The sequence below is a fragment of the Chiloscyllium plagiosum genome, unplaced genomic scaffold (assembly GCF_037043375.1).
Source record: "Chiloscyllium plagiosum isolate Xiang-an unplaced genomic scaffold, Cpla_swu_hap1 HiC_scaffold_26, whole genome shotgun sequence".
In the NCBI taxonomy this organism is placed as follows: Eukaryota; Metazoa; Chordata; class Chondrichthyes; order Orectolobiformes; family Hemiscylliidae; genus Chiloscyllium; species Chiloscyllium plagiosum.
The window spans coordinates 61,243,526-61,257,229 of NW_028270164.1; the positions used below are offsets into that span (position 1 = coordinate 61,243,526).

At 47.1% G+C, this 13,704-nt stretch overlaps 1 long non-coding RNA gene across 1 annotated transcript in view; it reads right to left on the reverse strand.

Annotated features, from left to right (window-relative positions):
* Positions 1–5,490: 5,490 nt before the first annotated feature.
* LOC122563350 (uncharacterized) overlaps positions 5,491–13,704 on the reverse strand; it is a 40,313-nt gene continuing 32,099 nt past the window's right edge. The window contains exon 3 of the long non-coding RNA XR_015750977.1: positions 5,491–6,572. This is a non-coding gene — a long non-coding RNA (uncharacterized LOC122563350). The remainder of the gene's footprint in view (positions 6,573–13,704) is intronic.

A 13,704-nucleotide genomic window follows, 5' to 3' on the forward strand; every position in this document is an offset into this window, starting at 1 on the left:
AATTGAAAGCATACTAGCTTTCGGAGCGACGCTGAAGGAGCGTCGCTCCGAAAGCTAATGCTTCCAATTAAACCTGTTGGACTATAACCCGGTGTTGTGATTTTTAGATTTATTTTATGATTACTTGGCGGGTTTTATTCACAAGTAATTGACAGATTTATTTTGCGATTAAGTGGCGGGTACACTTTTGTGACAAGACGACCATGCTGTGTCTGCTGCGGTGCTTTTTTTCCCGTCTGTTCTGCCACAAGCTGAAATAAGTGCATTTCGGTTGTGTAGAGGCTAATGATTTTGTTTTGATACCTTTGTTTTTTTAAAAAAATATAGATACAAAGGTTGCTTTTTAAGACTCCTGTAAGCATTCTCCCTTGTCAGTCTCTGGCTTCTCCTCCTTTGAGCCAAAAGTCGCGAGAAGGAAACTGTCCTAACATTAAAACAGATTAAATTAACAGCGTTTGCCTCGTGTTGTTGGCCGGGACCCTAAGTTCTGGTGTCTGTCTCCGCTTCTCTGTTATGTCTTTTTTGTTGCTTTGCTGTCTCTCTCGTCTATTTGCTCTAAAAATTTTAAGATGGGATCGCAACTTTCTAAGATTGATAGCGACGGGCTGCTCCCGAGAGATGAGGTTACCTCGTCCTGCTATGGAGGGCAGTCTGCAGCCTCTGGAACCTTCAAAAAGGACTCTGCAATGTCACGGTAAATATATGACGTGAAAGAGTGAGGTCAGAGAACTGCTGGGGCCACGGGCGTCACCAGCCGCTCTCATTTAGAGGGAGACCGGTGATTGTCACTATGTTATTCCCTTTGCCCTTGATTTATATGGGTGGTTCCCATGGAAACTGGACTTATGCAGTATCATTTAAAATAGATAAGATTGACGATTAGTTGGTTAACATTCAGGGAGGATGTGAAGACTCTGCGTGGGATCATAATTATAAAGTTTCAAGAGATTGGTAAAGGACACCAGCCTCCCAGAACAAAAGATCCTCACCTTCTCCTACACCTTCGGCTCCCCTGCCTTATTCTCCTCAGTACCCCAAAATCCCTGTTTCATCTTCCGAATCTGAGCCCCTTTATGGTGGAGGTTGGTGCCTTTGTTACCATTGGCAATGGGGAGCAGACGGTGCTGTGCCCAGTGCTGCTCCAGTAACATGTTGTGAGTCCCGCCCCCAGGGGAGTGGTCCTGCGATGTCTCAGGCAACGTCTGGTGTTTCATGGCCACAGCCACCTGATTCCACACACTCTCGCCATCGCTACCATACTCCATTAAACCAGCAGCATTCACGCCTTCAATCAGAAGGAGGCGGCTCCTCAGATTTTGATAGTTGTCTTGCCCCGCAGTTGCCGAGAATAATGATAGGGCGCACTCCACTTGATTAAACGATGCACACACACGAAAGTCTGTGGAATGTTACAACATACCCCAGACCCGGTAAATTGATCTGTACGCTTTTTATGGGCTTTTACAAATTTGTGACATTTGACTGCCTTCCCCAGAAGGTGCAGACTATATTGCAATTGGCTTATGCTTCCCATTGGTGTTTAGTTAGAGCCTCATTGATTTTTTCATCATGACACTGGGACACTCCTGAGCGGCGCTCTGATTGGTTAGGTACACACGTTAGAGATGCTATGATGAGTGCAGCCAGGCAACAGAGTGACTTTGGTGAAGTTGCACACTGCCTGTCTCAGAATGTCCCTGATTGTCCTGCTCCATTTAGAGACACATGGTTCAGTTGGAATTCCTGTCAAGGATAATGTAAAACTAGCTATTCAGACACTGACCAATTGTCTCCTGCCTCATCATGGATACCCCAGACCCGGTAAATTGATCTGTACCCTTTTTATGGGCTTTTACAAATTTGTGACATAAGCCTGAAGAAGGGCTTATGCCCGAAACGTCGATTCTCCTGTTCCCTGGATGCTGCCTGACCTGCTGCGCTTTTCCAGCAACACATTTCCAGCTCTGATCTCCAGCATCTGCAGACCTCACTTTCTCCTCATCATGGATACTGCAGATGCTGGAGAATGGAGTCAAGATTAGAGTGGTGCTGGAAATGATCAGCAGGTCAGGCAGCAACTGAGGAGTAGGAAAATCTCTTGACTCTAATCTACAGCATCTGCAGTACCAATTCTGCATGGTTGATTTTAACCTCGTTGTGAATCCTCTTCCATGGTTGCCGACCTTGAAGTTCTCCTCCTCTCTCGACAAGGATCTCTGTGTCTCTCACTGCAAACCCTAGGTCATCTACTCTGCCCTGAACCTCTTCAGATTTTCCTGCTTCTTGGATACTGCCTGACCTGCTGTGCTTTTCCAGCACCACTCTAATCTTGTCTCCTACCTAACTTGGAAAAATCTGTGGATAGACAGGGCCTGTTTGCAATCGAGTTGATAAGGAGGCTTATCCACGACAAGATGTTGTTCCCTCTCGTTCCCAAGATCTGCCCAGCATTGACAAATGATTCTTAAACGTTGGTCTTGTGTTTGGTCTGGGCATTGGGAGCAGAACTGCCGTGTGGCCTCTTAAGGCATGGTGCGCCCACACGTACCACTTTAATTCACACCGCCAACGCCAGCCCTTTGAAGATTTTTCCCTTTTCCCCTTAGTGCTGCGGTGAGGGTTCGGTGAGGAGTTCCAGCAGGCCACCTTGATACGCCTCTCCCGGTCCCCATCTGAAAATCCCATGATGACAGTGGAAATGGGAAGGCATTCCACACAGGTTTTGGTGGATTCAGGGGCCACTCATTCTTCTGCACCTCCCTCTGTGAATTTACCCCTTACTTCCAACTCCGTCCACACTGTCGGTGCCTCTGGTATTACTTCGGTTGAAAACCCCTGTCTGATACTCTCCTTATTACTGTTGGACCTGTTACGGTTCCAGATTCAGCCATTATTTCACTTTACTGCCTGGTCAGTTTGCTCGGTTGTGAGACTCTGTATAAACTTAATGCCTCTCATTCTTGTTCCCCTGAAGGACATGCTTTAGAGATGCCCAAATCACGCTACGCTATTTAGATTGAATTCCCTACAGTGTGGAAACAGGCCCTTTGGCCCAACAAGTCCACACCGACCCTCTGAAGAGTAATCCACTCAGTCCCATTTCCCTCTGAATAATGCACCTGAAACTACAGGCAATTTTTCACGGCCAATTCACCTGAACTGCACAGCTCTGCACTATGGAGGAAACCAGAGCACCCACAGAAAAACCACACAGACACAGGGAGAATGTGCACATTCCACACAGCCATTCTCCTGAGATTGGAATCGAACTGGGGATCCTAGTGCTGTGTAGCAGTAGTGCTAACCACTGAGCTACCGTGCCACCCCAATGATTTGGCCTCCATGCATCAGCGTTCTCATTTCCATCTTTGTTTAAATCACTCATTCCTGGTGATTCACCTTCCCTACATAATGCGGTGCTTGGTCCAGACTGTTTCTGCCTGCGTTTACACCTAGTGCTACCTTTGCTCTGCTAAACCCCTTGAATGCTCTTTCCTTTGATCGTCCATGGCTTTTAGATAATTTACCTCCCGCGCTGTGGTCCCTCCATCCTAACCATGTGGGTTTACTCTTTTCTGCTCCTCCACACATTTACTTTAAAACCTGGAGCTCAATTACCATTGGTCCGGCAGTATCCGCTTACACCCATTGCTACCGAAGGCCTTGGACCTTTTATTGCTTCTTTTGGTTCAGATATCCTTATTCCCACACGAAGCCCACGTAGTACCCCTATTCTGCCTGCATCAAAACCTGGTAAGCCTGACACATGGAGATGTGTTCAGGATTTACAGGCCAGTAATGTTGTTGTTGTTCCTTGTTAACTCATATTCCCTGACACAAATGCTGTCCTCACTTCTGTCCCTGCTTCAGCTTCTTGTTTTTCCATGGTTGACACTCCCTCCCCTGCACACTCCCCACCTTCACGCTCAGTCCCACTCCACTACTGTCATGGTCTTGCCCCTGCTCACTCCCCTACCATCACTCTCATTCCCCCGCACACTCACCCACCGACACTTTCAGTCCCCTGCACACTCCCCAATTGTCACGCTCACTTGCCTGTACACTCCCTCACCGTCATGCTCAATCCCCTGTACATTCTCCCATCACGCTTACTACCCTGCACACTCCCCCATTATCACATTGATCCAGCACACACTCCTGCACCTTCACACTCACTCCACCACACCTACCTCCACAGTCACACTCACTGCCCCATACATTCTCCCACTGTCACACTCACTGCACCACACACTCTTCCATTGTCCTGTTCATTGCTCACATATTCCTTCACCATGATGCTCATTCTCCTGCACACTCCTCCACTTTCATGCTCATTCCACTGAACACTCTCCCACATTCACGCTCATTCCCCTGCACACTCCCGCACTGTCACACTCACTGCCCCGTACACGCCCCCACCATCACGCTCTCTCCCCTCCACTCTCCACGCCACACTCACTGCCCCACCCCGTCTCACAGTGTTGCGCTCACTCCCCTGCATACTCTGCCATTGACACGCTCACTCTCTCACACCTGAGAGTCACACTCATTTCCCCGCATTCTCCCTCGCTGTCACACTCACTACCCTGCACATCGCCCCCACTGTCACACTCACTGCTCTGCACACTGCCCAGCATCACACTCACTGCCCTGTACACTCTCCCACCGTCACATTCACTACGCTGCAAACCCCCATTGTCACACTCACTCCACCGCACTTCCCCCCCCCCAACCGTTATGCTCACTCCCCTGCACACTCCCCCAACATCACATTCACTCACCCCACTCTGCCACCATCATGCTCACTCTCCCGCACACTCCCCCACTGATACACTCTCTCTCTCGCACCCTCCTGCACACTCATACACACTGCCCTGTACACTCCACCTCCATCTCGCTTTCTCCCCGTACCACACCCGACTGTCACGCTCACTCCCCTGCATTTTCCCCTGCTGTCACACTCACTCCTCCACACAATCCCCCACAGTCACACTCACTTGCCCTGCACATCCCCACGTCACCTTCACTACCTTGCATACCCCCACCGTCACACTCACTGCCCAACACACACACACCCATTGTCATACTCATTGCTTTATGCACTCCCCACCGTCACACTCACTGCTTCACACAGTCTCGATTAACACACTATCCTCTCTGCGCAATCCTGCACCGTCATGCTCACTCCCCGTACACTACCCCAGTTTCACTCACTCCCCTGCACACTCACCAACCATCACATCCATACCCCTTCACACACTCCCGCAATCGCACTCACCTTCCCCACACCAGCCCCCACGCACTCACCTTCCCCACACAAGCCCCCACTGTTACATTCACTCCCGTGCACACTCCCCCATCATCACACTCACTTCCTCACACACTCCCCCATTGTCACATCCCAGCCCTGAGGACCAGGACTTGGGGTTGCGTCTGTCACTCTCCACCTCATTCTTCAAAACAAAGACAAACATCTCTGGCACGCTTTAATGAACCGTTTTATTCTTAGTCAGTGGAATGGTGACATTTATTACTGGCCCTTGAGTTGTGGGAAACATTGAAATGTGCCCCTGAAACCCTCTGTGGGATGATGTTGGGCAAATGAACACTACCCTCAATCTGTTACTATAGTGACAGGTGCATTCATTGCAGAAACATTGACCTGAAATGACAAAATCCTGGATGGATTGGTTAATGAGTGAATTTGATTGATGAATTTGGTTGAAGGGATATTTCAGCACATTCTTCATCTGCTGTCTGAGCTTAGTCTGGGTCACGGCATAAATTGCGGTGTTTGTGCAGCAACTGAGGAGCTGCAACATGTAACCCAATTCCCGCAGAAACCAATGCAAATACACAGCCCGATGTCCAATATGACACATCTGGAACCATATAGAATACATCATTAATGTTGACCATAGGACGATGAATTTGGCTGAGACCATAAACTGTAAAATGATGTATTTTTTTCGATTTTGCATTTCTGTGACATACTGCCCATCCTTATTGGTGCGAGCCTGGAGTCTCCTGCGGGCTCTGGTCACTAAAATGTATCTGACAGTGAAAACATTGAACAGCAAAATCAGGAAAAATGGGAGAATGTTTAGAATGTTGTGGAGGAGCTCGATTGTGACCCAAACATGAGAGTAACGAACAGCATCTGTTACTTCACAAAACCAGGGGTAATTCCCCAGCACATACAGAGCTGTGAGCATAAAATACCAGAAAATGTTCTTTAAAAAGCTCCAGAACCACAGCAACCGTTTTCTCACTGCAATATTTACTTTTCATCTTCTGGCAACAAATTACTACAAATCAATCAAAGGTGAATGTGACGGTGAACCAGACAGAACAGTCAGTGGCTGCATAAAGCAGGATGGCGTAGAAATTACAGACAGGGATGGCCCACAGGAAATCAATCTGTTCCTTAAAAACAATGGGAATGTGTCTCAACAACAGGTCGAGGATAATGACCAGTAGATCGGCCACTGCCATAGCCCCCAGGTAACGTCTGACACATGGAGACAATCCACAATCTTTATAAAGCAGGACGTAGATTGTCACTACGTTAACTGTGAAGAATGGAAACAAACAAATTATACATCAGCCTGGAGTCAAAGTTACCAGTTTGATTGAAGACCAGTGAGGTTTTCAAATGTGTCACCGTATTCAGAGATGTATTGGAATAATTGAAGCTGAAATAACAATTGTTAAAATCTGAATTACTTACAAAATTATTACATAAAATACATCAACCATCCATCCCCAAACACACGGGCACACATCCATAAGAACATAGAACATAGAATATAGAAGAATACAGCGCAGTACAGGCCCTTCGGCCCTCGATGTTGCGCCGATCCAAGCCCACCTAACCTACACTAGCCCACTATCCTCCATATACCTATCCAATGCCCGCTTAAATGCCCATAATGAGGGAGAGTCCACCACTGCTACTGCCAGGGCATTCCATGAACTCACGACTCGCTGAGTAAAGAACCTACCCCTAACATCTGTCCTATACCTACCCCCCCTTAATTTAAAGCTATGCCCCCTTGTAAGAGCTGACTCCATACATGGAAAAAGATTCTCACTGGCGACCCTATCTAAACCCCTAATCATCTTGTACACCTCTATCAAGTCACCCCTAAACCTTCTTTCTCCAATGAAAACAACCCCAAGTGCCTGAGCCTTTCCTCATACGATCTTTCTACCATACCAGGCAACATCCTGGTAAACCTCCTCTGCACCCGTTCCAGTGCCTCCACATCCTTCCTATAATTTGGCGACCAAAACTGCACACAATACTCCAGATGCAGCCGCACTTATACAACTGCAACATGACCTCAGTACTCCGGAACTCAATTCTTCTACCAATAAAAGCCAGTACGCCATATGCCTTCTTCACCGCACTATTTACCTGGGTGGCAACTTTCAAAGATCTGTGTACATGGACACCAAGATCCCTCTGCTCATCCACACTACCAAGTATCCGACCATTAGCCCAGTACCCCATCTTTTTATTACTCTTACCAAAGTGAATCACCTCACACTTAGCTACATTGAACTCCATTTGCCACCTTTCTGCCCAGTTCTGCAGCTTATCTATATCCCGCTGTAACCTGCCATATCCTTCCTCACTGTCTACAACTCCTCCGACTTTCGTATCATCCACAAACTTGCTCACCCAACCTTCTAACCCCTCCTCCAGGTCATTTATAAAAATGACAAACAGCAATGGTCCCAAAACAGATCCTTGCGGAACACCGCTAGTGACGGCACTCCAAGATGAACCTTTGCCATCAACTACTACCCTCTGTCTTCTTCCAGCCAGCCAACTCCTAATCCAAACCTCCAACTCACCCTCAATGCCATACCTCCGTATTTTTTGCAGTAGTCTACCATGGGGAACCTTATCAAACGCCTTACTAAAATCCATATACACCACATCTACCGCTTTCCCCTCGTCCACCTCCTTAGTCACCTTCTCAAAGAATTCAATAAGGTTTGTGAGGCACGACCTGCCCTTCACAAAACCATGCTGACTATCCTTGATCACATTATTCCTATCCAGATGTTCATAAATCCTATCCCTTACAATTCTCTCTAAGATTTTGCCCACAACAGAAGTGAGACTCACTGGCCTATAGTTACTAGCGTTATCCCTACTCCCCTTCTTGAACAAGGGAACCACATTTGCTAGCCTCCAATCTTCTGGCACTACTCCTGTAGACAACGAGGACATAAAAATCAAGGCCAATGGCTCTGCAATCTCCTCCCTTGCTTCCCAGAGAATCCTAGGATAAATGCCATCAGGCCCAGGGGACCTATCTATTTTCACCCTTTCAAGAATTTCCAACACCTCTTTTCTACATACCTCAAAGCCATCCATTCTACTTAATTGTGACTCAGTACTCACATTGACAACAATGTCCTGTTCCTGATTGAATACTGACGAAAAGTATTCATTCAGTGTCTCCCCAATTTCTTCAGCCTCCACACGCAACTTCCCACTACTATCCTTGACTGGACCTATTCCTACCCTAGTCATTCTTTTATTCCTGACATACCTATAGAAAGCCTTAGGGTTTTCCCTAATCCTACCAACTAAGGACCTTTCATGTCCCCTCCTTGCTGCTCTTAGCTCTCTCTTCAGGTCCTTCCTGGCTACCTTATAACTCTCAATCGCCCCAATTGAACCTTCACGCCTCATCTTTACATAGGCCACCCTCTTCCCTTTAACAAGGGATTCCAATTCCTTATTAAACCACGGCTCCCTCACATGACCCTTTCCTCCCTGCCTGACGGGTACATACTTATCAAGGACACTCAATAGTTGTTCCTTGAACAAGCTCCACATATCAATTACACCCTTGCCTTGAAGCTTTTTTTTCCAAGCCACACATCCTAAGTCATGCCTCACCGCATCATAATTTCCCTGCCCCCAGCTATAACTCTTGCCCTGTAGTGCACACTTATCCCTCTCCATCACTAGAGTGAAAGTCACCGAATTGTGGTCACTGTCCCCAAAGTGCTCACCTACCTCTAGTTCTAACACCTGGCCTGGTTCTTTACCCAGAATCAAATCCAGTATGGCCTCACCTCTTGTTGGCCTATCTACATATTGTGTCAGGAAACCCTCCTGCACACATTGGACAAACACCGACCCATCTAACGAACTTGAGCTATAGCTTTCCCAATCAATATCAGGAAAGTTAAAGTCCCCCATAACAACTACCCTATTACTTTCACTCTTCTCTTGAATCATCCTCGCAATCCTTTCTTCTATGTTTCTCGGATTATTAGGAGGCCTGTAAAAAACTCCTAACAGGGTGAGCTCACCTTTCCTATTCCTAACCTCAGCCCAAACTACCTCAGATGGCGAGTCTTCATCCATCGTCCTTTCCACAGCTGTAATACTATCTTTGACAAGCAATGCCACACCTCCCCCTCTTTTACCCCTACCTCTGACCCTACTAAAACATTTAAACCCTGGAACCTGCAACAGCCAATCCTGTCCCTGTTCTACCCATGTCTCCGTAATGGCCACAACATCGAAGTCCCAGGTACCAACCCACGCTGCAAGTTCACCTACCTTATTTCGTATACTTCTTGCATTGAAGTATACACACTTCAAGCCACTTTCCTGTTTACAGGCACCCTCCTTTGAAATTGATGCCATGTTCCTAACCTCCCTACACTCCAGGTCCTGCACCATAAAGCTACAGTCTGGGTTCCCATGCCCCTGCAGAGTTAGTTTAAACCACCCGTTGGTTTCTTGAACATCCCTACACAGTCAATCACTCAAGAGCAGACACAGGTCACTTCTTTATGGTTTCAAATACGTAGGGTGAAACATTTGCTGTCCTGAAGGATTCTCTCTCAGTTCCTTGGAGGCAAATGGAAGTTGGAATTTTCTGTCTTTTAGTCTAAATTGCAGTCGATCCTCTGTTATGTAGAAATGTATATGCAGGCAGAACAGATTCACCCCATTAACTGCCTGAGGAGACTTCAAAAAAGTCTCTCCTTGGAATTTTCTCTCTCTCTCTTTCTCCTTGGAATTGGATCTCTTCCCTCGGAATCTTATGTTTTGTTCAAATTACTGACATCCGGCCGTTCTCATGTAATGTCAGTTTAGATTATTCCGGGGAATGTCAGTTATAGAATCTTCCATGGAAAGGCAGTTATAGAATGTTCCGGGGAACGTTGGTTGCAAAATGTTCCAGAAAATCTCAGTTACTGAATGTTCTGGGGAACGTCGGGTATGGAATGTTCTTGCAAATGTTGTTTATGGAATGTTGGTTACAAAATATTGTGGAGAATGTTGGTTATAGAATGTTCTGGGGAATGTCAGTTATGGAAATATCCGAGGAATATTGGTTGTAGAACGTTCCAGACAACACCGGTTATAGAATGATCGGAGAATGTTGGTTATAGACTGTTCCGGGGAGATTACAGGATTCAGAAATACAGTGCTAAAGGGATGATTCCCTCTGACCCATTCAGACATTGGAAGTATTGGTCCATCTCCCTGATGGTCTGCTTCCTGATATTCCCCATCGCTCTCAGTGCACATGGGATGTTTGGACGTGTTTGGTTGTCGTTGGAGCGTGGTGAGGGATGTTGTGTGCCATGCAGCGAGGAGAGGCAACCCTTTCATCCAATGCGTAGGCTCGAAGATGATGTGATTGGCTGACTGCTTCTGTGGATGTTGCCAGGACAGTGGGTATTCACCTACATGATGTAGTGTGGATATGCGGCACATTGGCTCAGTGTTTAGCACTGCTGCCTCACAGCACCAGGTACCCGTGTTCAATTCCAGTCTGTGTGGAGTTTGCATATTCTTCCTGTGTCTGTGTGAGTTTGCTCCCATGGTCACAAAGATGTGCGATATAGGAAGATTGGCTAAGCTAAATTGACCATAGTGTTTAGGGATGTTTAGGTTAGATGCATTAGTCAGGGTTAAACGTAGGGTAAGTGGAATGGGTCTGGATGGGTAACTCTTCGGAGGGCCAATGTGGACTTGATGGGCCAAAGGTCCTGTTTCCACACTGTCGGGATTCTATGAATACTGACACTGCATCATTAATGGAGTGAGAGTTTGGAAGGTCTATCGATATTTTATGTTCTCGTTTATAAAGAGCACATGAGGTTGTTAATTATACTACATTCTCAATCCACCCCACTGAACTAACCCAGACATCTAAAAGATAAGCTGTCTGTGTGAACCAGTCTGGTGTACTCCTCAGTATAACACGGCAATCTGTCCAGACTACTCCAGTGCGTTGATCTATAAACCTAGACTCTGTTGATGTCCAGCATGGGGCGTTCTGCAGGGAACACCAATATATTGAGATGTAAGCCCAGAGCAGTTATTCTCCCAATGTGTGGAGCTGTATATATCACCCTGTCTCGGTAACTGGGAGACAGTGAGAACTACAGATGCAGGAGAGTCAGCATGGATAAAGCATGGAGCTGGAGAAAAAGCACAGCATGTCAAGCAACATCAAAGGAGAAAGGGAATCGATGTTTCAGTTTGGAACATTTCAGCAGGACGGGAAGAGGAAGGGAGCTGCGAAATTAACAGAGGGATGGGGTGGGACTGGGAGAGACATAAGTGGGATAGCAATGAGTGAATGCAGGTAGGAAATGACTGTGATTTGTCAATGGGAAGGGTGAAGATGACCAAAGGGAAGGAAGGTGGACTGTTAGGCTGGAGAGTCAATGCTGTACCTGCGATAAGTGGGGAGTAGGGAAATTAAGAAGCTGGTGAATTATATGTTCAGGTGGTATGGTTGTAAGTTCCTGAGTTGGAAGATGCGGTGTTTTTCCTCCACTTTGCTTGTGGCTTTATGTTGACAGTTTGGGAGGCCCAGGGTGGTATGTTGTCGGGATATTGGGAGGGGGAGTTACAATCGATGGCCACCGGAAAGTAGGGATAATTGGAGTGTACGGACAATAAATATTCCCTAAACTGGTTCCCGAGATTGCACCCAGTCTCCACAATATAGTGCAGACCTCATCAGGAGCAACAGATGCAATAAATCAGATTAGAGGAAATGTGCATGAATTTCAACTGCATTTGGAATGACTCTCTGGGCCCTTGGCTATAGATAAGGGGAAGGTTTTGCACCTTGTGTGGAGGGAGGGAAAAGGTCAGGGTGTGGACAAGGAGTTGGGGAATTGTGGACCTAACGAGGGAGTCTGGATCAGTGGTGCTGGAAGAGCACAGCAATTCAGGCAGCATCCGAGGACAGGCAAAATCGACGTTTCGGGCAAAAGCCCTTCATCAGGAATAAAGGCAGAGAGCCTGAAGCATGGAGAGATAAGCTGGAGGAGGGTGGGGGTGGGGATAGAGTACAATAGGTCAGTGGGGGAGGAGATGAAGGTGATAAGTCAGGGAGGAGAGGGTGGAGTGGATAGGTGGAAAAGGAGCTGGGCAGGTCGGACAAGTCCGGACAAGACAGGGGGACAGTGTTGAGCTGGAGGTTAGAAACTAGGATGAGGTGGGGGAAGGGGAGATGAGGAAGCTGTTGAAGTCCACATTGATGCCCTGGAATTGAAGTGTTCCATGCGTCTGGTGTTGAGGGAGCGGCGGTGGAGGAGGCCCAGCACCTCCATATCCTCGGCAGAGTGGGAGGAGGAGTTGAAATGTTGGACCACGGGGCGTTTGGTTGATTGGTGCGGGTGACTCGGAGATGACCCACCCTCCCATCCTGGCACTTTCCCCTACCACCGCAGGAACTGTAAAACCTGTGCCCACACCTCCTCCCTCACCTCCATCCAAGGCCCTAAAGGTTGTGGAGATATACTCTACAACCACCTGATGAATGAGCAGCGCTCTGTAAGCTAGTGCTTCCAATTAAATCTGTTGGACTATAACCTGGTGTGGTGTGGTTTTAACTATGGCACTTCAAGTGCTCACCCAAGTACTTTTTAATTGTTGTGAGGTTACCCTTTGCGAAAGTGCATTCCAGACGCAGCACCATCTGGCTGAAAAGCAATCTTCGAATCGTCTCTCAACTTCAAAAACTTTGCTTCATAAATGTGCACTCTTGTTCTTGGCATGTTGACTAAAAGGAATAGCTGCTGTCTATCCATCCCGTCCATGCCCATCGTAAACTTATATTTCAGAATTATTTCCCCCTCAGCCTTTTCTGTTCCAAAGCAACCGACCCGAACTTCTCCAAACTCTGTCCTTAGCTGATATGCCCCATCCCAGAAAGCATCCTCATGAATCTCCTCTGCACCCCCTTGAGAGCAATGACATCCTCTCTGTAACGTGTTTGTCTAGATCTGCACACACTATTCCATCTTGGACTAATTACTGTCTTGTACAGCCCTTATAATTTATACCGCTATGAATGAAGGTGACACCAATGTTCCCCTGTGCCCTTCTTTACTCATCTACTACTCTGTGGTAAAAACAATGACTGCAGATGCTGGAAACCAGAGTCTAGATTAGAGTGGTGCTGGAAAAGCACAGCAGTTCAGGCAGCATCCGAGAAGCAGTATTACTCTGTCCAATCACATTTAGGGACCTGTGGAGGAGTACTCTCTGAGCCTCCTAGTGTGCTGTCATTCATTGTCAGGTTCCTCTTTCCATAGGAGATCAGCTTACATTTGAAGTTTAAATTCCATCTGTCATTGATCTGCCCAGTTGACCATTTAGACAACATCGAACAAAGAACATTGCAGCACAGT